General features: G+C 31.1%; 1 pseudogene across 1 annotated transcript; it reads left to right on the top strand.

Annotated features, from left to right (window-relative positions):
• The first annotated feature begins 10,158 nt into the window (after positions 1-10,158).
• LOC114301502 (crocetin glucosyltransferase, chloroplastic pseudogene) lies at positions 10,159-11,694 on the top strand (annotated as a pseudogene). Its single transcript, XR_014331837.1, has one exon. The product of XR_014331837.1 is annotated as a crocetin glucosyltransferase, chloroplastic pseudogene (transcript).
• The last annotated feature ends 287 nt before the right edge of the window (positions 11,695-11,981 follow it).

Genomic DNA, 11,981 nt, shown 5'->3' with positions numbered 1-11,981 from the left:
CCGAGAGACCGGCGCCTGGAAAGGCGTGGTCAGCCGAGGTAGTTGATTGACCGACGGGAAGGCCGACCAAAGGAGGTGCCCGGGCTAGGCTTTGCCGGGATGCCGCCTAGCCCGGTCCTCCATGTGTTCGTCCGGAAAGGCGCATGGGTATGAAGCATGGCATGGCCGTGGTAGAGCAGCTTGGCTGCCGAGCTCCAGCTGTGAAGTCAGGCAGTTGAGATTAGGTGATGTTCAGCAAGGTTTATGCTGACAGATGGGATAGCAGAGCCACGTGTCAGGAGATGACTGGGAGTGGGTAAGGGGCTCAGAAGGTATATAGGCATGTCTGCGCCCCCATACACGACACGCGAACATTCTGTAAGGAAATTCTTACACTAAAACACTCTCTCCCTTCTCTCTCTATCCATCTAGGTGTGTGCTAACTTGATCGTCGGAGGGTTTTTCCGGCCACACACCGCCGGGTAGCTCACCGTTACTTGCTCGCAGGTGATCGGACATCGACGGAGCTCGGAAGAAAGGAGTACGGGCTTGCCGGAATATTTGCTCCCCGTACATAAACAATAAAAAATAAAAATTAATTGAAAAAGCTATTTCATAGCTTATTTAACAAACACTACTCAGCAATTTAGATCTATAATTCAACCGCTTTCTGATTAAAGCCATAATTTATAATCTGTTAAGTTATAATCTATAAGTTATTTTAACAGTTACACCAAACACGACCAATATCTGATCATGCAGAGTTGTGATGTAGATTTAACCTTCTTTTTATGTAAGTCCACTCTATAAATAATAGATATGATACACACTTTTTACTATCATCTTGAGTGAAACCATTATATGAGTGTAAAATTCACATTTTATATGTTATTCAATCACTAAAAAAAATGTAAAAATAAATTCATTTTTCTTAGTATGCATTAGTAACATCAGTAATAATTCACATAGTGTAGTGCTATTTAAGGTCAAAAAGTAGATTTATTTTCAAACTCAATAATGTTAATGTATTAAAATATTTAAAATAAATTTCACTGTTTTGTCTTTTCTAACCATTCACCAATCATCTCATTACACATTATTGAATTTAAAAAATAAATTTACAAACTAACATTATATATTATTTTCTCTTCAGATATGCTAGTTAGACTATTCATCAGACAAACATTAGCAAAATCGTGCAAATGTCTATATATGGAAAAAAAAACACAAAAAATGTTAGAGATTCTAAAAATTCTGTTAAAAATTTTATTAAATATTTCATATGAATGTGGGACCCACATGTGACCCATATTGTGTGGGTCCTACACCCATATGAGATATTTGATAAATTTTTTGAGATTTCTAACATTACTCAAAAAAACAAGATACAAATGCAAACAATTTCCCTACTTTTGCATGTTTGTCCGGCCCCAAAAAAGAAACCTATTTCATTCTTTTTGTTTTTTTGAACTTTCGTTAAATTTATTTTGATAAAAAATATTTTTAAAATAACAATAAATTTAAATTTTATAAGTGTATCGTGCCATCACTACTCTCATCACTATCACCGCAATTGCAACCCCATCACCTTTACCTCTATCCTGCTATGAGCAGGGACAAAATGAAGGTTTTATTATCAGAGGGGCCCAAGACAAATAACTTTTTTTCACCATATACAAACACATTTGTATATATAATATGATATATAAACTATATATATATTTGTATATATAATATGATATATAAACTATATATATATATATATATATATAAACATTAAAAAAAAATTCAAATACTATTGGAGTAATGTCTATTAAAATAAAATAAAATAAAAAATTGGTACAAAATAAAAAGATAAAATAAGATAATAGAAAAATGATATATCTATATAATAAAGCAGGATGGTTTTTGAATTTATCCTACACACATTTGTCCTACTTGGACATTTGAACGGCTTAGATGTATTCAAATTATAAAACAACGGCTGAGATATATTTTGTAAAAAATATCTTATATGTACATTTTTATTTTCCTGCTTCTCTCTCTTACTTTTTTCTTTTTTCACCGATCCTTCCATGATTCAATGATCCCACCTTCCTCTCTCTTTTCTTTTTATTTTTTTTATTTCTCCCATTTTTATTATTCTCTCTATTTGTGTATTTTTTTATTTTCTTCTTTTTGTTCACTTATTTTTATTCATATTATATTGAAAAGTCTACGATCTCAGAATTATAAGCCAGATTTTCTACTATGTGTAGTGGAGATTAAATTAATGAATTTTATAGTCTACAAATTAAATAAATTTGAACAATTAATTTTATTTTTAAATATGTTGAATATCTTATAGATTTTATAAATTTAGACCTTATATGAATCTTCAACATCTATATAATAAATTAGGATGATTTTTGAATTTGTTCTACACACATTTGTCCTACTAGGACATTTGGACGACTTAGATGTATTCAAATTATAAAATAACGGCTAAGATATATTTTGCAAAAAATCTCCTACATGTACATTTTTATTTTCCCGCTTCTCTCCTTTACTTTTTCCTTTTCTCACCCATGATCCCATGATCACACATTCCTCCCTCTTTTCTTTTTATGTTTTTATTTCTCCCATTTTTATTATTCTCTCTACTTGTGTATTTTTTTTTATTTTCTCTTTTTTATTCACTTTTTTTTATTCATATTATATGGAAAAGTCTATGATCCTAGAATTAGGGGCCATATTTTTTTTATTGTGTGTAGTGGAGATTAAATTAATAAATTTTATAGGCCACAAATTAAATGAATTTGAACAATTAATCATTATTTTTAAATATATTGAATACCTGATAGACTTTATAAATTTAGACCTTATATGAATCTTCAACATCTATATAATAAAGTAAGATGATTTTTGAATTTGTCCTACACACATTTGTCCTACTAGGACATTTGGACGACTTAGATCTATTCAAATTATAAAATAACGGTTGAAATATATTTTGCATAAAATATCCTACATGTACATTTTTATTTTCTCGCTTCTCCCTCTTACTTTTTCCTTTTCTCACCATCCTTCCATGATCCCATGATTCCACCTTATATATTTTACACATATTTCCATACATTGTATGTATGCCCCTAATACACTAGGACATTATGGGCATACATACAATTTGCATATAATTATATAAGCAAAAGCAATATTGTATGTATGCCCGTGGAAACTGTATGTATGTCAGGTACATCTATCTATCTAGCTATATATTATATAAGCAAAAGCGAGTTTTTGTGCGAAATTTTGTGAGAACTCTAAAATTTTATGATAAATTTGTGTTTTTATCAAATTAAAAAATAAATTTAAATAGTGTTGGGATTACAATTATATTCTAATTCTAATATTATTTACACTGTGCCTTCAGGCACGGGCATACGCTAGTATATATATATTAACAGTGTTATGGTAAACATAATTTCTCACAGAAATAGGGGGGTCATGGCCCTCTATAGTCTTTTCCTAATTTCATCATTGATTGCGAGTAATCACTAACTCTCATTTCTCTCTATCTAGAACTCTCATTTTTCTTTCTCTTTTTAGTAATTTCTCTCTAGCTAGTTTTATAAATTTTATTAATTGGGAAATTAGAAATAAACTGTATTTTTTTCGATTTTTTATTTATTTTTAGTGACTTTTTTTTTAAAAATCATGTCAAAAATTTTTATTTTTCTGATCCGCCTTGTGTAGAAGTATGTGTGTCATTTCAAGTCCAACCAGACTCAACATTCAAGCTAATTTAGTCATTCCAAACCTAACTATAAAAAAATGTCTAAATTTCAAGTTTGCCTACTTAATCCAATAGATATGAATTATTAATTTTTTTGGGGGGCCTTAAAGGACTACTAAATTGTTTATATTCTTTTAATAATTACTTAAATTTAAAATAATAATAGAATTCAATTATAAAATAAATATAATTTTGTAAGAAATATTTTAGTTTAAGCTATAGAAAGAAGTATGTGTACATATATGTATGTGTGTCTGTTTTTTCTTATTTTATTATTTTTATAATTTATTTTGTAACTAAATAATATAAGAATTAAAATTAATCAGCTTATTTGGTTAAGTATTAAGGATTTACTTTTTAGAAAATTGAATTTTTTTGTTTTCAGTAAATTTTTTTTCCATTGAATGCTTTTAATATGTTAACCATTTTTTAAAATTTTTTTAGATACACCTAATAATACACTTAAAAAATAATATTTGTGAAGAATGATTAAAAAGTTTACTAAATATCAAAAATATAAAAAAAAATATGAGAATTTAGTTTATTTTCGTATTCTTGTATATTTATTAATTTTTTAAAATATTTTTTATAAATATTTTACTTTTTAGATATATCTAAATAAGGTATATCTAAAAAAATAAAAAAAGTTACTTAACATTTTGAAAATATTCATTAAATATAAAAAAAAAATCCAAAAAATAAAAAAACACAATTTCTAAAAAATTGAAATCAAACATAATAAATATTTTTTTAAATGAACAGACTAGACTAAAATTCTTTATCTCAAACCCAATTTAAAAATTAAATAAATTTAAAAAATTTGTCTAACCCGATGTAACATGCTTAGGAGTTGTTTAAAATGTTTTAAATAATTGCAATTTTTAACTTTTTATAAAATATGAGTTAGGTATGAGTTGGATTTAAAATGATATGGTAGAGAAGTAATGTGACTTAAATAGGATAGCGACTTTTAACTTTTTAATTTTTTTAAAAGATGACAAACACTAAGACCTAAATATTGTTTTCAAATTAAAAATAAAAAAAATAAAAAAAAAACCGTGTTGGACTTGCCATCGCGCAGATGGCCACCCTACGTGTGAGTGAAAGGTGCAGTCTTGGATACGAGCGTTGCTAGTACCATACAGCATGTCATGTGAGTGTGTAATTGTGACGTCATAAAAAGTATTGTTGTATTCTCAAAAAAATAAAATTAAGTGTGCTGTTGTGTATTGCCATAGCGTAAATAAAATAAAAAGTTAAACAACGATTAAGATCTCTCTTTTTTTAGAATTTTTATAATTTTTTTGAATTTTAACTATTGATGGTGTAAATTGACATATAAATAAATGAATTCTACAAATATATTAATAATTAAAATCCAAAAAAAATTATAACAGTCCTTAAAAAAAAAAGAAGTCTTTAACATTTTTGATAAAAGTTAACATGCCGAACAACACCACAACTATGGGTGGGCAACGGTTTATCCGAATCGTTCAAACCGTCCAACCCGTATATAAATGGGCGGTTTCACAAACATAATGCGGGCGGATGCGGTTTGAAATATGATAAATTTGTGGGTTGCGGCACGGGTCGCGGGTTAAACCCACAACCCGCAAAAACCGCCCGCACTTTAATTATTATTATTATTTTTTTTTATATTCCAACTTTGTAACTTCAACATGAGCACCATTATGTTCTCTATGACACTAGAATCCTTATTTTTAAGTATTTCTCAACTTTCTTAATGTCGTAGAATTATGAAGTTCTAAACTTGGTTTCTTATATGATTTTCATTGGTGAGTCTTCCACTTTTTCCTAATAAAATTTTCCTTCTGGTAGTCGATAGAGCTTCTAGTTTGATTATTGATTACTGAACTGACAATTTTAATTGAGTACAACCTTTTATGCATTGATATACATTTTTTAACGTATTGATATACATTTTTTTCATGGCAAAAATGCTAGTGTAAGGTCTCTTTGTTTTGGATATTTTCATCTAATGCATTGATATTTAATTTTTATTTGTAAACTCATCAGAAAATTGTTGTCAAATGATCACAAATATATAAAATGAATCTGATGCCTAAATTCGATGGGAGAAAAAACTCAAAAATTAATTTTTAAAGAAAAAAGTGTAAATCGCAAATTGCCCGTATATCTACAAACCCTATCCGCACAAACTGCAAACTGCACTGTGGGCGGTTGCGGGTTGACTTTTTCCCAAACTGCATAGATGCAGGCGGGTTAAAACCAAACCGCAAACCACACAAAATCGATCCGCGAGCACCCCTAACCACAATCATCTACCTCATCAGACTTTTCCGGAATTACCCACCCCTCCAAAAAAAATAAAATAATGTAAGGTTGGTCTCCTTTTCGGTTTCGGATTGGACTGTATTTTTGGGTTTTCATGGGCTCACCACAGAACCCAAATCGATAATTCGAACCGTTCAATGTGTAGAGCTCATCAAGTATTTTATTCTTGCAAAAAATCACATTGATCAGATATTGATTGTTACTTGATCAGATCATATTTCTAGCAACAATTTTTTTTTTAAAAATCATACTAAACGTTCACAGAAATGTGATCTGATCAAGTGAATATAGATATCCGATCGACGTAAGTTTTTGTAGGGATAAAAAACCTGACAAACCCTACACATTCAACAGTTTGAATTATCAATACGGGCTACATGGGTAGGACCTAACAATATGGTCCTATCTAATTACAGATGGACAGAAGCCACGCCCAAAAAGAAATCTACTTCATAGATTAATACAATCATTAATACATATATCTTAATATATATCTCTATATTAATATAATCATTAATATAGAGATAGATATTGAGATAGATACATATTAATATAGAGATAGATGTTGAGATATATGTATTAATGATTATATTAATATAGAGATATATATTGAGATATATGTATTAATGATTGTATTAGTCTATGAGACAAATTTCTTTTTGGGTGTGGCTTGTGTCGATCTGTAATTAGACTGGAACATATTGTTGGGTCCCATGGGGTCACTATGTAGCCTGTATTGATAATTCAAACTGTTCAATATATAGGGTTTGTCAAGTTTTTGATACTTATAATTTGTATAATGAGTGGAATAAATAATAATGTCATACCTAATATTGGTACATTAGTTAGTATATTAATTGATGCATGTAGTGCCACCATATATATATATGTTTGTACATTAATACATTAATAAGAAACATTATGGTGCACACCCTACAAAGAGTGTGCACCATATGTACATTATAATTAAAAAGAAAAATGGTATAATTTTAATTCTTTGAATCATAACTAAAAAAAGATAAATATGTCATAATTAAACACAATATGAGACATAACTAAAATAATGTCATAATTAAATAAGAAAATTAATCATACCTAAATAAGAAAAGGGCGAATTACACTAACAGTCCTTATAGTTTGAGACTCATGTCACTTTGGTCCATGACTTTTCAATTGTGATACATTTGACCCTGAATTTTGAATTTTGTTTCAAATAAGGACAATTGAAGATGCCATTGATTAATTTCAAGGGTAAAATCGTCAATTTGATAAAATATAAATTAATTTGACAAAAATAAATGTCAAAAAGATATTTTTGAATTTTTAAAAATTATTTCTATTTACCAAAGATAAAATAATTTAAAATTGATAAATATTTTATACATTAATTAATTTATTTATTTTACCAAATTAATTTTTATTATATGTTTGGATGATGATCATGTAATGGGTGATTGTTTTTATTTTCGTTAAATTAGTTTTTATTTTTCTAAAAATCAAATATGATAACAACTTTGATATCAATATTAAACCAATCCATTAAGTCTTTGTTTGGCATTGGCTATTTTAGCTAATTTTTTTGTGTTGGGACTTTTTTAGCCTCGTTTAGTTTGGTTTTTTTGAATTTTGTGAGACAAAAAGTGTAATCATATGTGACATTTTGTCTTATTGGCTTATGTAGCTAATTTTATATTTTCGTGCTTTTTTAGCCAAAATAAAAAACAATCCAAAACTAAAAACATTTCATATATTAAATATATCGATTACATATTAAAAACATAACAACTACTTATTACATAATTATCATCCAAATACATAATAAAAATTAATTTGATAAAATAAATAAATAAATTAATGTGTAAAGATTTATCAATTTTACATAATTTTATCTTTCGTTGGTAGAAATAATTTTTAAAAATTCAAAAATATTTTTTGACATTTATTTTTGTCAAATTTGTTTATATTTTATCAAATTGATGATTTTGCCCTTGAAATTGGACAATGGTATCTTCAATTGTTCTTATTTGAAACAAGATTCAAAATTCAGGATCAAATGTGCCACAATTGAAAAGTCAAGGACCAAAGGGACACAAACCCCAAACTATAGGGACTATTAGTGTAATTCGCTCGAAAGAAAATGACATAATTAAGAGTGCATATAACACACTTTTTTTAAAGATGTGTATATTAGAATTTTCCTACATTAATATGTTGAGAAAAAATTACAAATCAATTGTATTCTAAAAAAATAATTACAAGTTTATGAAAAAATTTATGACATTAATAACTAAAATTTGTAAAGATTATCAATAATTTGATTTTTGTTTTTCTAAGTATACACTAACTTATTATTGAGCAATCAAATATAACAAAATTATTTTCTGAAAAAAAATATTATATAGAAAAAATTCTGCTAAAAAAAAGAGAACAATATTAGAAATACCAAAAAAAATGTTAAACATTCTACAAGTAATGTTAGGGATACATAGACCAAACACAAATATCTCACAAATGATGGGTCCTATACATGAGTCTTGCATCATGTGGGTCCCACTCCTAGTAAGATGTCTATGTCTCATTATGCATTAGTCACCCGTAGAGTAGACTTATATTACATGGGTCTCACATTCATGTGGATACTTTTTAATACATTTGATAATTTATTTTGAGTCTCTAACAATAAAATTTGAAAAAAAAATCATCTAATTGATTTTCTTAGGGAGATTACTCATCAATGGTAGCCCGAAAAATTATTCACAAAAATATGATAAACAAGGTTGTCGTTTGGCAAAAACATTTTTAGTTGGCTTTGTAGAGTTGAAACATTTTTAACTTAAAGACTAAAAAGTTTGTTTGAGTTGATTTTTTTGATTTTTTTTTTACTTTTATGAGAGAAAAAGTGAAATTATTATGATTCAAATATAACATTTTATTCTATTAATTTTTTAATATATTTTGTCATTTAGTGGCTATTTTAACCCCACCTGGCTTTGCCAAATGAAGCCATAATAAATACTAATTAATAACTGAATTATCAACTTTCTAGCTAACGTGTAATAATTTTGAAAAGAGAAAGGTAGGGATCATGATTTTTTTTTTTAATGAAAATGATCATGAAAGATTTATGATGTTTGGATTACCTTGAATATTGTGTGGTACTTTATTCTAAGTGTAATTCAAGGGTTACAAAACTTTCATAATTATTTTCATGAAAGATTTTTCATGATACTTAGCATTGCTAATTTCCTCTGAATTGTAATTTCTCCATTTTCTAATCCTACACTATATAAACCTCTAAAAACCCATGAATTTCATATTCAGCTATCACTTCCTCCTAAGAGCATCTCCAACGGTGTACCAAATGTTTCACCAAATCTGAGTCAAAAAGAGGTCATTTCCTTAATTTGATACTTCGCGCTCCAACGGTTCAACATCAAATCCGTTTCATCAAATTTGCGCTGGGCAACCGGTTGGTTGACCGGCCGGTCGACCGGTAACGGCAAAAATTTTTTTTTTTTTTTTTTTTACTGGTTTGAACCTTTTTTTTTGAACTTTTTGAACTTTTGGTGGTCGACCGGGTGGTCAACCGGCCGGTCGACCGGGTGGTCGACCACCTAGGCAAAATATATATATATATATTTTTTTTGACTGGTTTCAACCTTTTTGTGAACTGTCTGAACTTTCTCTGGGGCGACCGGTTGGTTAACCGGATGGTCGACCCGTTCGTCTCATCCCAACGGTTAGGAACAGTGATTTGGTGAAATGCTTCGCCTGCACTCAGTTTGGTACCATTTTTGCTGAATTCTGGATTTGATATCGATTTGGTGAAAACGTTGGAGCTTAAAAAAGTGGCTTTTTCACCAAATTTTAAATTTGATGCCAGATTTGGTTCACCGTTGGAGATGGTCTAAACACACACGCGCGCGCGCGCGCGCACACACACACAAAGAAAGGACTGGGAAAATGGACCACCACCACCACATCCTCCTAGTAACATACCCAAGCCAAGGCCACATCAACCCATCCCTCCAATTCGCCAAACGCCTTGTTAGAATGGGCGTCACACACACAAAGAAAGGACTGGGAAAATGGACCACCACCACCGACACATCCTCCTAGTAACATACCCAAGCCAAGGCCACATCAACCCATCCCTCCAATTCGCCAAACGCCTTGTTAGAATGGGCGTCAAGGTCACCTTGGCAACACCATTCTCCGCCATCAACCGCATGACCAAAACCACCACCACCCCTACTCCCTCACAGGGCCTAACCATTACAGGCTTCTCGGACGGCTGCGATGATGGCTACAAACCTGGTCGCGATGACCTTGCCCACTACATGTCCGAGCAGCGTCGTCACGGTTCAGAAGCTGTCAAACAACTCATCACAGCGACCGCAGACAGAGGCCAGCCTTTCACCCGTGTAGTCTACACCACCCTCCTCCCCTGGGTTGGCCGTGTCGCAACTAGCCTTCACTACCCATCCACATTTCTCTGGATTCAACCTGTCACCATTTTAGATATCTACTACTACTACTTCAATGGTTATGCTAATTCCATTAAACCCAATTGTAAGAATGATCTCTCATTGTCTATTGAATTGCCAGGATTGCCAATTCTGTCTAGTCGTGACCTTCCCTCGTTCTTCCATCCATCAAACGAGCACGATTTTGCGCTTCAAATATTCAAAGATCATTTAGATGTACTTGATGAACAAACAAACCAGACAGTGCTTGTAAATACTTTTGAAACATTGGAATCGGAGGCACTACGGGCCATTGAGAAGATCAGGTTTGTTGCGGTGGGACCACTAATTCCGTCAGCTTTCTTGGATGGGAAGAATCCTTCTGACACTTCTTTTGGCGGTGACCTGTTTCAAAAATCGAGAGATTATATTGAATGGTTGGATTCGAAGGCGGATGGGTCTGTGGTTTATGTATCATTTGGAAGCATTTCTGAGCTTTCGAAGCAACAATTGGAGGAGATTGCAAAGGCATTGCTAGAAAGCCATCGACCATTCCTGTGGGTGATACGGCCAAACGAGAATGTTGAGAAGAAAGATGAAGATAAGTTGAGTTGCGAAGAGGAATTGGAAAAACAAGGGATGATAGTGCCGTGGTGTTCTCAAGTGGAGGTTCTTTCGCATCCGTCTTTGGGGTATTTTTTGACTCATTGTGGGTGGAATTCTACGCTGGAGAGCTTGGTTTGCGGGGTTCCTGTGGTGGCTTTTCCACAGTGGACTGATCAATCGACGAATGCAAAGCTTATGGAAGATGTTTGGAAGATTGCAGTGAGGGTGACAAAAAATGAAGAGGGATTAGTAAAAGGGGGAGAGTTTGGAAGGTGTAGAGAGATCGTGATGGGAAGCAGAGAGGAAGGGGAAGAAATGAGGAGGAATGCTAAGAAATGGAAGGGTTTGGCAAAGGAAGCTGCAATGGAAGGTGGATCATCGGACTTGAACCTCAAGGCTTTTCTCAATGAAATTTGAGATAGTCATTCATGAGAATGACGTATTGTACTTTTTTTTTCCTTCTTTCGAACAGGAATAAAATGTATGTTGGAAAGTCCGAGTCGTTTTTATTTTATTTTATTTTTTTGGGTGTATTTTGTTATTAAAACTTCAAAATATTGTATAGTGTACTTTTATTGTCGATCTCGCAGAGTAAAATTATACCACATTTACTTCCACTTCCCCAACACAATTGATTTAAAAACCAAACCAAGAAATGAAATTTAATAATGTAAATGAATTTTGCGACTGAAACCTTTCATAATTCAGTTAGATTCAACTAATGTAAATTTCTTGTAGTGCACTGAGGCAATCACAACATTAGATTTTACTAAATTTAATGTTATTAAATTTTGAATTGCTAATTGAAAAATCTAGAAATTTCCTAGATGTTGATCTAG

This window comes from Camellia sinensis, chromosome 6, assembly GCF_055761805.1.
Source record: "Camellia sinensis isolate YWXY chromosome 6, ASM5576180v1, whole genome shotgun sequence".
Classification (NCBI taxonomy): Eukaryota; Viridiplantae; Streptophyta; class Magnoliopsida; order Ericales; family Theaceae; genus Camellia; species Camellia sinensis.
This window is presented reverse-complemented; position numbering and strand designations above follow the sequence as displayed.